Below are 14,952 nucleotides of genomic sequence, written 5' to 3'. Positions count from 1 at the left end.
GACGTCTCAGGAAAACTGGTAAGGAAGACCTGATTAAAGTTTATTTGCTTCAGAGAATGAAGAAATTTCCAAAGAAAGTCATCCTAAAAGATAAAAATGACCCCAAGACACTGCCTTGGTTGCTGATGAAAGAACCCAAGCTGGCACTCACTTCTCATTCTTTCCCGCTGGATGCCCGTCTGGTACCCAGGAAAAGAGAGGGCTTCAGGTAAAACCCTCAAGGTCCTATTTAATTAAAAATCCATACAGAAAGAGACACCAACAATGTAATGTTGATATATCTTAAAAGATTTACACACAAAACAGGAGAAAGACCTCATCCCCCACTTTGTTGCAAACCATCCTGCAGCTTGGCCACTTAGAGGGCTCTGTCACATCCCTCATGTGCCCACCAGGAGATTCCAGTGCCTGACTGAGAGAGTGTAACAACCACATGAAGACCAACTGGACATCTCACAGGCATATGTTAGAATCTCTGAAATGACCATTTCAGGGGAGCACAGACATGGTTTAAGTGGGTGTCAGTGAGAGCCTGCAAAATTTCGAACAGTACTGATAATGTGACTCTATTGTACCTACAAATTAGTGAGCCTGAGTAAACTCAGGGAACAAATAAATGACTAAGCCCCAGTCACTGTAAAACACTTTTTCCTTCGCAAGATTTTACTTCAATCAAAATCAGAAGACTGTGATGTCACAGCCAACTGTCACGTATCAGGATGAAGGATAACAATGGGAAATATCTGTGTTTATTCTGAACAATGGTCTGTGACAATTATCACTTATTCTTTAGTTCTGTGGTTGCAGGAAATCAATCCAAGCAACTCCTAAGCTCCTTAAAGATTTGCTTGATTTTTTTAATATGCATTCTGGATGGCTTCTTTCAACCATTTTAATGTCATCTTGTCCTATCATGTCTGATAAACAAAAAAATTAACTCAGGTTGACATCCTTCCTACCAGAGACATAGAGATATTGAATTATCTAAGAATGTTTCTAAATACCAGTCTTTAAATGATAACTGATCTGCAAAAAGCAAGTATTGTTTCAGACATGCCATGTCACATTTCTATCTCTTCATTCTGCATTGTGCTACATCTTGCAATGTCAGCTAACGTAGAAAGCAGCAGAACACAACATGATGGGGTGACTTAAAATTGAATGAAAGCCACTATTCAAGCTGAGTATCCATTTTATGCCACCCATTAGGAAAAATATAAGGGCAAAGAATGAAAGGTTATTTTGAACCACTGTTTAAAATAAGCTATGCTTCTTTGAACACTTACATTAAATGATCTCTCTTCTCTGTATCTTTAGTCCATGATTTATTATTGTGAAAGCCAATTTAAAAAATAATTCTATGCCATTTCCCTAATCAACTTGCACTTATGTATGCTGTCAGCTCATTCCATAATATAGTTTTTGGCTTTAAATCATGGGCTTTTTAAAATTCTGGACTTGGAAAGAACCTGGGAGATAAGATAGATCAACCCATTTACTGCGCTGATGAAGAAACAATGCCAAGGTGTAAAAAAGATTTGTCCAAAGTCACACTGCTTATTAGTGGCAAAGCTCCTGCTAGAACCTGCATCCCTTTTCAGTCACTGTCTCTCATTTGTACCACATAGGGCATAAGCTGCTATGAGGAGATGCAGCAAACAGAAGGGCACCTTGACATTATTTACAATAGTTTAAACAGCAGACAATTAGACCAAACATGCTCTGACTGAATTTCTATTGCATTTTCTTTTCTTGTCACATATCACTGATTTAAGAGACTTTGCTGTTTATTTAGAATAGTGGAGAAGTAAAATGCCTATGAATCTGATGAAATGTGCTAGGTAATAAACCAAAAGTAAAATTAATAGAAAGCCCAAGAACAGACCAAGAAAAGCAAGGGTATGGGCAGGGAACCTGGAGATGAGAGACATCTGATTGCTGCCTAGCTATTGCTCCCATTTCCGAGATGAGAAACCAAGGACGAGAGTCATTAGCTTGTCCAAGGTGACCAGGAAGCATATATTTATCAAATCTTCTTTCAGCTACTTTTCCAACAGCTGCTGACTAGACCTTTCCTAATTTATTCTTAATTGCCTTCCCAATATAAATAGCTGTTCTACTGAACCTATCAGTTCAAGTTAGGGTGTGAGAGATGATCAAAGGAAGGAAGGACAAAGAGTAAAGAGTCATATCCTAGAAAAGCACCTCTAAAGCCTGGCTGTATTGAAAGAGGCAGAAGAGGCCTGCTTAGAGGAACTTCAAGAGAACCGCAATTCTCTCATCTATCACCAAGGCCTAAAACCACAGTTGAATTGCTGCCGCGTGTTAAGGATTTTTGTTCTTTGTGCACAGATGGCCTATCCTAGAGTTTGTGTATGTTACCTTCCCATTGCTCTCATCACATATTTGACTAAATCCAGTTCTGTCTTTGCCTCCCTGCTATGCTCCCTTAGCTCCGCAACCTTCTTCCGTGACTATAGTACTCATTCCCAATTTTGCTCACTTTTCAAATGTACACAAATCATTTGTTTAATAATATACTCTCCTTGCTTGAAAATAGGGACATTTATTCAATTCAGGGCTGCTTGCATTTCCCCCAATGTCTCTGCTCCCTCAAGTGCTGTCCACAGTGATTCATGTCTCCCTAGGAAGTGGACATACGTGTCTAGACTTAAATATCTGAGCAGGGCTCTCTGATGATCTTTTTACGTATCTTGGCCTTCCAGTTCCCTTACCAATTATTCTTCCACTCTTCCTAGTCTTAAAGGCATTCTGTCTAACTAGGAGACAGATGCAAAAGAGGACTCAAAATAGTGGCTTTTTTTGTTGTTGTCCATTGACCTTGTACTGCCACAAGCACTAAGCACTGCAGATAATTTTAAAAGCCTCTTGTCCTCTTTGGCATTTTTTCAAAAGTCTCTGTTCTCTCTGAGTCTTAACGTTTCTGCCTCTCTTCATGCAGGTTCCTACATGTATTTCATGTTTGTACTAGGTCATCTGCCCATCTTTTCTTTCTTTGAGCTCAGCCTTTTAAACTTAAGACAACCCAAGTGGTTGGTCCTCAGTCAACTTTAGAGACTCCATAGAGTCCACTCTTTTTATTTCATGAGGAAAGGGAACAATTTAGAATTATACCATCAGAGTTACATTTTTAGAGCCTTCTTTTTTCTCCAGAGTTATCTTGCCTTTTAGGGTCTTGGCTGTGCAGAGTCCTAAGGCAGAAGGGACCCTCACCCATTCTAGGAACTTAAAGTTGGTAAGAGGTGAGACTAAAGTGGTTAAGCCAGGGCTTACGGGTTTTGATGCCTTAACCTTCAGACTTTTAAAGTTAGCCCTAATAATAATTAGAATGATGTCAGTGTCTCTTCTGTCCTCTGCTAAACATTGTAGGCCCATTTCATTGCCTTGCAGGGAAAGAAAGAAGAGAGCGCTCTCAGAACCCTTTGGAATAATAAGTGTTAACATTTCTGATTGAAGCCATTGTGAGGAAAACCAATGGCTAAAGTGAGATTTGAAGTTGCCTGTGTTCTCAGGAGTCTGAATGCCCAACAGGCCCTTCATCATCAACAGCAGAGGGGTCTAAAACAGATTGTGAGTTTCTACACTCCAGGAAATGAATGCAGCTAATCCAGTATGGATGGGAGGCACCCACATTTTCACATCTGCCATCCACTGAGGCTTCAATGTGCATGCAAATTTGCCCCAACTCCAAGGCTCATTTGGACCCAATGATTCATCCTGGATAACGAGATGTGCCAGGTGAGCAACAGTGCCCTGAAGACTCTGCCCACCTGTGAGTCACACCTTCTGTCACAAGGCATCGTGTGGCCTCTACTCACGACTCACCACTGCCAATCGTGGAGGTGCCAGTAAAGACAGGTGTTCCTGCTGCTCCTTTCGATGTCACAGTGCCCCCACGACTGCTGTCAGAAATCAGTGACTGAGTTTACCTCATGCCTTCTTCCTCCCATTCTCAAACTCCCCTCTTTCCAGAGCCCATTTGCTTACTGTGAAATTGGACAGGTCTCTGCATGCTCCAGAGAGGCCTCCAGATACAGCATTCACAACTCTAGCAGCCACCACTTCAGGAAGCCACCCTGGTACCTTGGAGAGAAAACAAACTGCAGGAGAGAGCTTCTGTTTCCCTTAATCTCTGGAGTTAAGCACACAGGAAAAAGACTGGGAGCATAGTTTCAATTATTGTCAGAATTTTCCATAATCTGACAACTCATTGCTTTTGCAACATTTATAATCCCGGTCCTTTGATGGGCAGGCCTGTGCCAATTTGCATGACTGCTATTTAAAGATGAAACCCAAAAGGTATACATATGCTTCAACATGGCTGCAATTTTTGCTGTTCAGAGAACACAGCAAGATAAATAACCATGCCATGAGAAATTACAGCATTATGTACTGCAATAAATATGACAAATGATAGGCCAGATATTCATTGGCTCATAACAGTTGGCAGGCATAACCATCTGTGGATCCAAAGTTCAAACTATTTGTTTTCTCTCCTACATCTGCCTTGATATTTCCCTCCTCAGCTGGATCCTCTGGCCTTTAAGGCATCCTGGACAACCTTGTGAAACCTTCGACTTTATTAGGTTTTCATTAAGAAACATAAGACTCAAAGCAAAAAAGCAAAACTCTCTATATGTATGAAAGAGAAGGAGAAAAAAAAAGAGATCTGATGTCCCTTTCTTGGTGTAGGCAGTTTTTAACTTGCAAAGAATCTGAAAGCAGGAAAAGCAAACCTAAGGATAATTAAGAAAAATGATGGTATTTGTTGCCACAGAAGAAATAAATCTTCTGTGTCTCTCATTTATTTATTGATTAAACAAGGAACCCTACAATGGATTTAAGTTCCTGCTTTTGTCACTAGAAAGGTAACACTAAAGTCCATTATTTCATTATGTGAAATGCTAATCTATATTTCTCATTTAGAACCTAAACCCTCTGCTTGGTGGAAATCTCACAGCTTATACCATTGATAAGAGAAAGCCTAATGAGCCCTAATGTCACCACAGCAAAACTTGCCCAATTAGACCAGCTGTTCCACGGAGAAGTACACTGTGAACCTCTAATGCAGAATCTTGACAGTTTGGAGTTGAAAACTCATGCTAAGAAAAATCAGATTTTTAAAAAGGTATCTACTTCTAAGCACAGCTACTTCTTGCTCTTGATTCTTCCTACTAGGATATAGGAAAGGATTCCATCAGAAAGGTAGGGAAAAAGTTTTTCAGGCAGTGAAGGATGCTAACAGAATTGTCTGTAATAGAAACCTTTCCCTTAGTTACTAACCCAACCTGGATTGAGACAGCTGGGCAGACAACTGACATTCTGATTATTAGGTATTGTCTTCCGTATGAATGTTTTCTCTTTCAGCACTTATTAATATAAAGCAAAATGGTAACACCCAGGAGCAACTTTTTTTTCTACTCCCCTCACACACAAAACACCAAACCAAAAAGTCCTCAAGCGCAGAATTATGAGAGCACTCTACCATTTCTTATCCAAGTGCCGCACCATCAAATCAACATTGTCACAGTAAGGTAAATCTATTCAGCAATATTTATTGACCAAATGTTCATTCAGTATCTTCTTTGTATACAAGAAGTAGATTTTGTGGGATAGGGGGAGGTGGAGTAGAGATGGGGGTGTCAGGGGCTAAAGATAAATCAGACAGAGTTCCACCTTTGGAAGCTTCCAGTTCATGAAGAGGAATCATTCTAGTACAAGACAGACATAGGGAACACGGAGAGTTCTGGCGGGACCAGAGGAGAGACATGTTCAGCTTTGAGAATAGAATGAAGGAAGGTTTCAGGTGAGACCTGAAGCAAAGGTGAAACTTGAACATGCAGCTTTGAGAAAGCAGAAAGGAACAGAGGAAGGATCTCAACAAAAGCAGAAAGGTAGAAAAGTGCTTGTGAGCCAAGGAGAGTGAGAAAATGGCCAGAGTACCAGGTGTACAAACAAGCCTTGAAAATCATCTATTCACAAATATTAACTGAGCACTTCTCTTAATATATGTCTGGCACTCTGGAGCACTGAGAAGACAGAAGTGAACAAAACAAGATCTCCACTCTCACCGAGTTATATTCTAGCGGGGGAAGACAAACACTGAAAAAAAAATGTATACTGTATTACATGGTTTAAAATTATGTAAGTATTGGAGCATAGGAGTTATAGGAAGTGTTCAGAGGAATTTCCTCAATAAAGTAACTTTGTTTTTTGAAATGGGGTCTCACTCTGTCACCCAGGCTGGAGTGCAGAGCAGTGGTGCAATCGTGGCTCACTGCAGCCTCCACCTCCCAGATTCAGGTGATCCCTTCTGCCTCAGCCTCCCGAGTAACTGGGAGTAGAGGCACAGGCCACCATGTTCGGCTTATTTTTCTATTTTTTGTAGAGACAGGGTCTCACTATGTTGCCCAAGCTGGTCTCAAGTTCCTGGGCTCAAGCCATCCTTCTGCCTTGGCTTCCCAAAGTCCTGTGATTACAGGCATGAGCCACTGCACCTGGCTGGTAAGATAACTTTTGAGCAGACACCTAAAGTAAGTGAAGGGTAAATTAAGTGTGTATCTTTGAGACTTATAATCCAAGCAGAGACCCTGAGGCAAGACCTGTCTAGTATGGGTGGAGAAAGAGAAGGCCAGATGGCTGGGCAAAGGTGAAGGAGGCAGGAGATGGATACCAGAGAGCTGGCCCAGGCAGAGGGTGTCCTGCCACATTCTCAGGGCTGGTCTGACAGAGTTAGAATTGGGATTTCCTTTGGATGAGATAAGAACACTCTGGAGGGTTTAGAGCAGAGAAGTGGCATAACCTAACTACATTTTGAGATGGATACTACAAGTGCTGTGTAAAAGATAGACAAGAGATGGTAAGCATGGAATCTGAGAGACCAATTACAAGACCACAGCAACAGGACAGACAAGAACAGCGCGGAAAAGAGATGACGGTGGCACGAAGGAGGAGTGAATTGTGAATGTGAATCTTCTAAGGGCAAGAAAAGGTTTAAAACAGCATTCATAGGGTGCTTATGCTTAGTTTGAATTGGCCACATGTTTTCTTTATTTACAAAAGTGTAGCTTACACAGCTGCATGGTAGTTTGACCCTGACAATCATATTATTCAAAATGTACAACTATTAAAGTTAACTGCGATTCCTCTGAAGTCCCAGCTATAAGGTCAACCTCTGCAAGCAGGACAAGAAGTGATTGCAATGGTGTTGCAACTTATTTGACTATAGCATTAGTGACATTGTCACTGTGGACATTCTCACCCAGGGCTTTGAAACTGCAGTTCTCTCCAGTCACAGCTAAAATGAGAACTAAGGTTAAAAAGCCAATTGCACCCCTCTACTCCTGTAACTATCATTAACCATTAAAGAAAGAATGTGATCTCTTTGTATAACAGCCGCTTCTGGCCGGATGGGTATACAGAGTCCGGGACCGGGCAGCGGCGGAGCCGGGGACGGCGACAGCGGGTCAGTGGGCTGCAGGCGGGGGCCATGGGCAAAGACTACTACCAGACGCTGGGCCTGGCCCGCGGCGCGTCGGACGAGGAGATCAAGCGGGCCTACAGCCGCCAGGCGCTGCGCTACCACCCAGACAAGAACAAGGAGCCTGGCGCCGAGGAGAAGTTCAAGGAGATCGCCGAGGCCTACGAGGTGCTCAGAGACCCTCGCAAGCGCGAGATCTTCGACCACTACGCGGAGGAAGGCCTAAAGGGCAGCGGCCCCAGTGGCGGTAGCGGCGGTGGTGCCAGTGCTACCTCTTTCAGCTACACATTCCGTGGAGACCCTCATGCCATGTTTGCTGAGTTCCGCGGTGGCAGAAATCCCTCTGACACCTTTTTTGGGCAGCGGAACGGGGAGGAAGGCATGGACATTGCTGACCCATTCTCTGGCTTCCCTATGGGAATGGGTGGCTTCACCAACATGAACTTTGGCCGCTCCCGCCCTGCCCAAGAGCCCACCCGAAAGAAGCAAGATCCCCCAGGCACCCACGACCTTTGAGTCTCCCTTGAAGAGATCTACAGTGGTTGTACCAAGAGGATGAAAATCTCCCACAAGCGGCTAAACCCCGACAGAAAGAGCATTCGAAACGAAGACAAAATCTTGACCATTGAAGTGAAGAAGGGGTGGAAAGAAGGGACCAAAATCACCTTCCCCAAAGAAGGAGACCAGACCTCCAACAACATTCCAGCCGATATCGTCTTTGTTTTAAAGGACAAGCCACACAATATCTTTCAGAGAGATGGTTCTGATGTCATTTATCCTTCCAGGATCAGCCTCCCAGAGGCTCTGTGTGGCCGCACAGTGAACGTCCCCACTCTGGACAGCAGGACCATACCCGTCGTGTTCAAAGATGCCATCAGGCCTGGCACGCTGCGAAAAGTTCTGGAGAAGGCCTTCCCCTCCCCAAAACGCCAGAGAAACGTGGGGACCTCATTACTGAATTGGAAGTGATCTTCCCCGAAAGGATTCCCCAGACATCAAGAACCGTACTTGAGCAGATTCTTCCAGTATAGCTACCTGAGCTCCCCAAGGACTGACCAGGGACCTTTCCAGAGCTCAAGGATTTCTGGGCCTTTCTACCAGTTGTGGACCATGAGGGGGTGGCAGGGCCCAGGGAGGGCTTTTGTACTGCTGAATGTTTTCCAGAGCATATATTACAGTCTTTCAAAGTCATACACTAGACTTCGGTGGTTTTTCGAGTAATAGGGCATCAGGCAGTGGGAACAGCAGGAAAAGGCATTCCAGTCTGCCCCACTGGGTCCAGCAGCCCTCCCAGGATGGGCCCACATCCTCCTCCTGCAGTCCCTGTCCAGGGGCAAGAGGCAGACCAGCAGCTGGACTTGATCCCTCTGTGTCCCTTTGCTTCTGGCTGGTAGATAATGTCGACCTGCTGTCTTGGTTCCCAGACCCTGTGTGCTCCTCCGTTTCTGTTGTGTGATCAGTTCTTGGCTTATTCTGTATTTGTCTCCCACGTCTTGCTCTTCCCCTGAAGAATTCCGTCTTCTCTTTGGCCATCTCAAATTGAGAACCTAAACTATTCCTGCAGAACTGCCTGGCTGGCACCCACAAGCAATACCTCTTGTTCCAGCAGCACCAAGGGAGCCAGCCTCCAGTGAGTGACTCCAGCAAGTGCAGCCACCTCTCCCTTGAGAGTCTGGGAGCCTGGACCCATCAAGGGGCCCTCCTGACCTCTGGCGCTAGTGAAGCTGAATGTCCTCACTTTGTGGGTCACACTCTTTCCATTTCTGTAAGGCAATCTTGGCACACCTGGGGCTTACCAGTGGCCCAGGTAATTTTTTGTTTCATGGACCATGGACTCTTTCAAAGGGATCTGATCCTTTTGAATTTTGCACAGCCCTAGATATAATCCCTTTTCATAAAAGGGTCTTTGCTTCTGATTACAGGAGCACTGTGGAACATCTATAAATATGTTTTTATAATTCCATGTATAGTTGATGTACACTCAAATAAAACCTGTCCCCAGCAGCCACTGCTCTTTGTATAGGGCCATAATGGAATTCCGAAGAAATCTTGGGGAGGGAGGGGGAGTTGGAACAAATGTCTGTTCCCTGAAGGCCAATCTGGTGCTCAGACCTTTAGACTTCTTGTAAGTTGCCACTGCCAACATGAGACCAAAGTGTGTGACTTGTCAATGCTGCACGACAGCATTAAAGACTGATGCTAAGCCTTAAAAAAACAAAAAAGAACAAAAACCACTTCTTTTCTTCTTTCCTGGTAAATTCGCCATAAACCTTCTCCAAGACCTTAGATAAGAAAATGTGTGGTGTTATCTGTGCTTTTAGGCAGCAAAGAAAGAACAGGGAGTGACTGATGGCCATTTTCTCCCCATCACTAGTGCTGCCTAATGATCTGTTTGCTCCACAACCTTCCGGGTGACTTAGGGATACAGTTCTCCTCACTTAGTCCTGGTTCCCTCATCTTCTCCCTCACGCCTTCTGAGTTCTATTTGTTTCACATCTCCTATCACAGCTTCATTTTATTATTAACACAAGTTATCATGTCATGGGAGAGGTACTTGCATGATGGCTTTGGTATCTCAACAGTCACATGATTGATAAACTCTTAAAATCACTCAGGTAAGAACTGCTGCAGCAGATCAAACAGAATTGATAAAGAAAACCATATTTCTAAATGCCTACAGCAACCTCTAGGTCAGTTTCCTTCTCTGACTCAAAAATAAGAAAGGAAGGAAAAGAATCCACCAGCATAATGTGATGAGAAGTGCAAGGTGAAATAACAATGCAGGTCAAGCTGGCATTTGTTGTTACTGAAAGTGATGAGCTGCTATTCCTTCCCCTATAACTGCTTTTGCTCCTTCAGGAAAAATAATTCTATATCAGTTATTGTCTTTCCTAAGCAATAGAGTATGAAAATTTTTTCCCACTATGAGATGATAGCCCCATTGTAAAATAAGGATGACCATTACCTCTGAGTATGACACTGTTTTTGGAAAACAGCAATTATTCACATAATACCATTAACAAACATACTTTAAAGTGGTGCTTTCCAAACTTTAATGTGCCTATGAATCACCTGAAGATCCTGCTAAAAATTAGATTCTGCTTCAGAGGGTCTGGGGTGTGGCCTAGAATTCTGCATTTTTAATAAACTCATGGGTAAAAGTCAATGTTGTCAGTCTGCCAATCACATTTTGTGTAGCAAGACATAACCATTACCTTCAGCATTATATTTTTGATTACTCTGGATTTTGTTTTGCTTTCTAGAATATGCTAGTTTTCTACTGGTTTTGACTTTTGATCAGGACCATTGGTCTTCCAGTGCTTGGAAGTTCTCTGGTGACAGGCTTTAATACTTCAACTTTTTAATGGCTATAGTTGGTTATGTATTATGTTTCCCAGTGTTAGCTGCATTCTTTGGCTATGATTCATGCACTACATTTACTGTTAACACGTAATGTAAGTCACTTTGCTGATGTGTTGAAGTTGGTAATTAAATCCTTTAAAAATCCAGTAGGCAAGAGTCAGATTGCTTAAGAAATACTGGATTTCTTTGGAAAATATCAAGGCCCTAACAATCACCTTTCAAGAGGGAAAAAAAAATCTATTTTACCAATTTTACTAGCTCCTTAGTAGAGCAAGAGCTATGAAAATCTTGGAAAAGAACTTTGAATTAAAATACTGTTATTTTACCTTTTGATTCACATCCTATAATTTCAAAGAAAGTCTTTGAAGATAGATTGATTTTGATAATTTTCTTCATTGCACTTAATATCACCTGGAGCCAATCAAAAGAAATCAGAAAATCTAACTCTAACATTTGGGTATGAAGCAAAAACAACACCTTTATATTTTAAACTTCAGTGTTTCTGAAAGTGAGAGTTTGAAAGGCTGAGAGGTTGAAAGCTCTGGTTTCATCCATGCACATAAGAAAGGAACATAGTGTCTTGTCCACAGACAAATTCAAATCAGATTTGCTAAGCTGGTGGTTCTATCTGAAACCTCTCTTAAGTACAATGTGTTGATCAAGCCAAAGTGTGCCCTGTAATTTGTTTTACAGATAAGCATCCTCTAAAGTCTATGGTTGAGAATACTCTATTTCCTTGAAACCTATGCCAATTTATTTTCAAATTGCCAAGTTGGGATGGTATTTGGGTATGCAGGAGGATATATTGCTCAATTGTCATTTAACCATAGATTAAATGTCTGCATAAAAAGGAATGCATTTTATAATTTTTAAATTGATGAAAGTTTTATGGGGAGATGTAATGAGAATAAGGATGTATTTTATGCAGGAGGGAATGCTATCTGGCAGTAAGAACCAAAGATGAGGATTTAAGAGTCTAGGATTCAATTGGTGGCATCACAAAAGATGCCTTCAGGTATGGATGCTCCAAGGTAGGTCAAAAGAGCATCAACTGAATCATAGATGCTCACTGCTTCCTTTGAAACCTCAAAGACTCCCTGGTTCCCAGGGTATAAGGAGAGGGCAGGATCACCTGTGTGAAGCTGGGCACATAATTGAAAAGAGCACAGCATAGAGCAGAGGTGGCATAACATGATGGTCAGAGGAATGGACTCCCCAGCTCGACTGCCTATGTTCAATCTGCTTACTAACTAGTTGCGTGACCTTGGGGAGAGTATTTAACTTCCTTGTGCCTCAGTTTCTAAGCCATATGAAATGAAAATAATAATAGTATCTACCCCATAGGGTTGTTACAAGGAGTGAATAACAGTTGTATAATGCTCAGATCAGTCTCTCGTGTAAGTGTGAGCGTTTTGTGTTTGTTAAGTAAATGAATCAATAATTAAGCAAAGTGGTTTAGATGCACATTCTCTAGACTCAGGTTGCCTAGTTTCAAATTCCAGCTCTCTGCCACTCCATTGGGCAAGTTACTAGTCTTAGGTTACTCACATAATACCATCTACTATTAAATGAGTGGTCTCGGGCAAGTTACTAGCCTATCTGAGCTTGGTTTATTCATATAGCAATATACTTTCTAAAGTTGATATATGTTAGTTACCAACTCCATACTAGTCTTATCATCAAATTTGATAAGTATGCCATTAACTGACTGGAAAACCTTTAAGTGAGAAAAGGGCAAAGAAAGAAAACAAGACAAAAACCCTTTAACATTACACCAGAAGCATTCTTCCAGGTTAGCATCCACACATAAATCAACCCTCCCTGGGCACAGTCGTTCATCAATTATGACTTCACTTCACAGTGCTGTCATGCAGCCCATATTTGACTATTTAGTCCACAAAAATAATATCTTTTTACTGCATGTTTTTTAGTACACACTACACAATGATAACACATTCCATTTATATAGCACATTAATGTTTTGTAAAGCCTTTCACATCCATTATTTTATTTAACTAGACAAACTGTAAGAGGCTCATTTGTCTTTGAAGAAGCAGCATTGAGGAGGAAAATTCCAAATTTAATTTAAAACCATGTCTTTACTGCTACCAGGAGTCATCATTGAAAATAGTACTTCCATCAATGTTTCTTTTTCAGTGGCAGATGGTAGTCACTGCGTCTCTGGATGTTCAGTGCAGTGGACAAAGCCATCCCAACATTAAAATAATTCTTCGTGTACTCCCCTCTCCTCTTTTCTGTTTCCATCTAATCTCATATCATCATATCACCCACTATTTTGAAAACATCTCTACTTAAAGGAAAAGTAAAATGTTTTCACAGATGTATTCAGAGTCTCTGCTTATCTACCACTATGGTGAATTTGTCTATAACTCCCTTTCCTTGAGCCCAATACCTGCAGATGAGGTGTGTGCTGCACCCCAACATTTGGTCAGTGTGCAGCCTAAGCATTAGTGTTACCTCAATGTTCCTAAATCACCTCCTCTTCAGCCCATGATCCCTTTGCCCAGGATTTCTTTGTTTTATTTATTACCTGGACTTCTTTTTTACTTAACAAAAAAGTATTTTATCTCCTACTTTCAAAAGGAATCTGAGGTGTCCTAAAAACACATGAGCAAATCGGGGGTGTAAAGAGAGAAATAAGAAATGGCCTCCCCAGCTCTCCCTCTCACTGTCCTCAGCTTTACCATTGTCTTTCCCACCCACGCTCCACACTCAGACAGAGATCACTTCATTCCAATAATCACAGCCTTTATATCACTCTGTCAAGTGAATGTAAACTTTGATTGCAGCCAACAGAGTCTTCTAAGGACTAATTTTTTTTTTTCTACTTTTCCCAACCCAGAATTCTCCATTTAAGGCCCGTGTAGGTCTCTGGAGACCTCATGTGCCTGGTTCTTCCTTTCCTGCCCTCCTAACTTTCCCAAGAAGTTTATTTTATTTATTTCACAACATTTATATCAAGTTCTTAGTCTGCTCAGTCACTGTGCCTACTACATACACATGTCCTGTTACATACATACACATTACATACATGTAATGCATATGTGCATTACACGATGAGCTCATTTAATCCTCAGAACAATGCTTATGGGTGCAATTATTACCCACTTCACAAATGAGAAACTAAAATAGAGAGAGGTAAAGTGATTTCCACAATTTCAAGCTGAGTGGCAGAGCCAGGATGGGCCTCTGACAACCTGAGTCTACAGTCCCGCTCTTTACCTTGCCTCCACCCTGCCTCTCTGCTTCAACCACATGGAACAGCTGCTTTCTCAGGAGCACCTAGCGCCCAACTTACTCCTCAACATGAGGATCATGACCCAACCTCTCCACAAAGCCACTGCAATGGTGTCACTCATTCTCTACACGGCAGGGGAATTATCTAAATCATCATCACCCTCAAAATGTTTTGGAAATGTATTAGTTTCAAAGACCTATTCCTTGTTATGCTTATTGATCTGTCTGAAGACCCCTATGGCTCCCCAAGGTCAGAGTACATGCTACTCTTATATTCCAAGCATCCCGCAAGCTGTTGTGTTCCTCCAACACTGGCTTCAATAGTTGGTGACCCACTAGGACTTTTTTGAAAATAACAACTTGAATTTATTGAGAATGAGTGTCATAGACCCAAGTATTTCTGCATTCAGCCTAGAAAGTAATCTTTGCATTGATCCTCATGAACAACATCTGAACTTGGAGATGTGAATGTATTGCCTAGCTTTGGAAGGAAATAGAAATGAAATTGAAATAAAACTGCAAACCAGACTTACAACAAAATAAGGCATTTCTGAGTTTCTTCTTTTGGAGGAAAAAAAGCATAAGCCTAGTAGGAAAATAATGAGGGAGACAATTTAAAAAGAAATAAAAATGCACATCTCTACTTAGTAAACATCTCCTTTTCTTCCACTAATATATAATATTAATAGTAAAACTCTAGAAAATATTGAACATTTACATAGACCTTCTGTTTCACCAGACTTTTTCATCTCCAGACTTTTGTATTGTTTTTATTATTTCATACGACCTAATAAATTATCAGTAATGTACTGACTTAAAATATTTATTAT

General features: G+C 41.7%; 1 pseudogene; it reads left to right on the top strand.

Moving 5' to 3' along the window:
- Nucleotides 1-7,510: 7,510 nt before the first annotated feature.
- Nucleotides 7,511-8,532, top strand: LOC129031924 (dnaJ homolog subfamily B member 1-like; annotated as a pseudogene).
- Nucleotides 8,533-14,952: the final 6,420 nt, after the last annotated feature.

Source organism: Pongo pygmaeus, chromosome 11 (assembly GCF_028885625.2).
Source record: "Pongo pygmaeus isolate AG05252 chromosome 11, NHGRI_mPonPyg2-v2.0_pri, whole genome shotgun sequence".
In the NCBI taxonomy this organism is placed as follows: domain Eukaryota; kingdom Metazoa; phylum Chordata; class Mammalia; order Primates; family Hominidae; genus Pongo; species Pongo pygmaeus.
The sequence above is the reverse complement of the archived record's forward strand: the minus strand, read 5'-3'. Positions and strand labels throughout refer to the sequence as shown.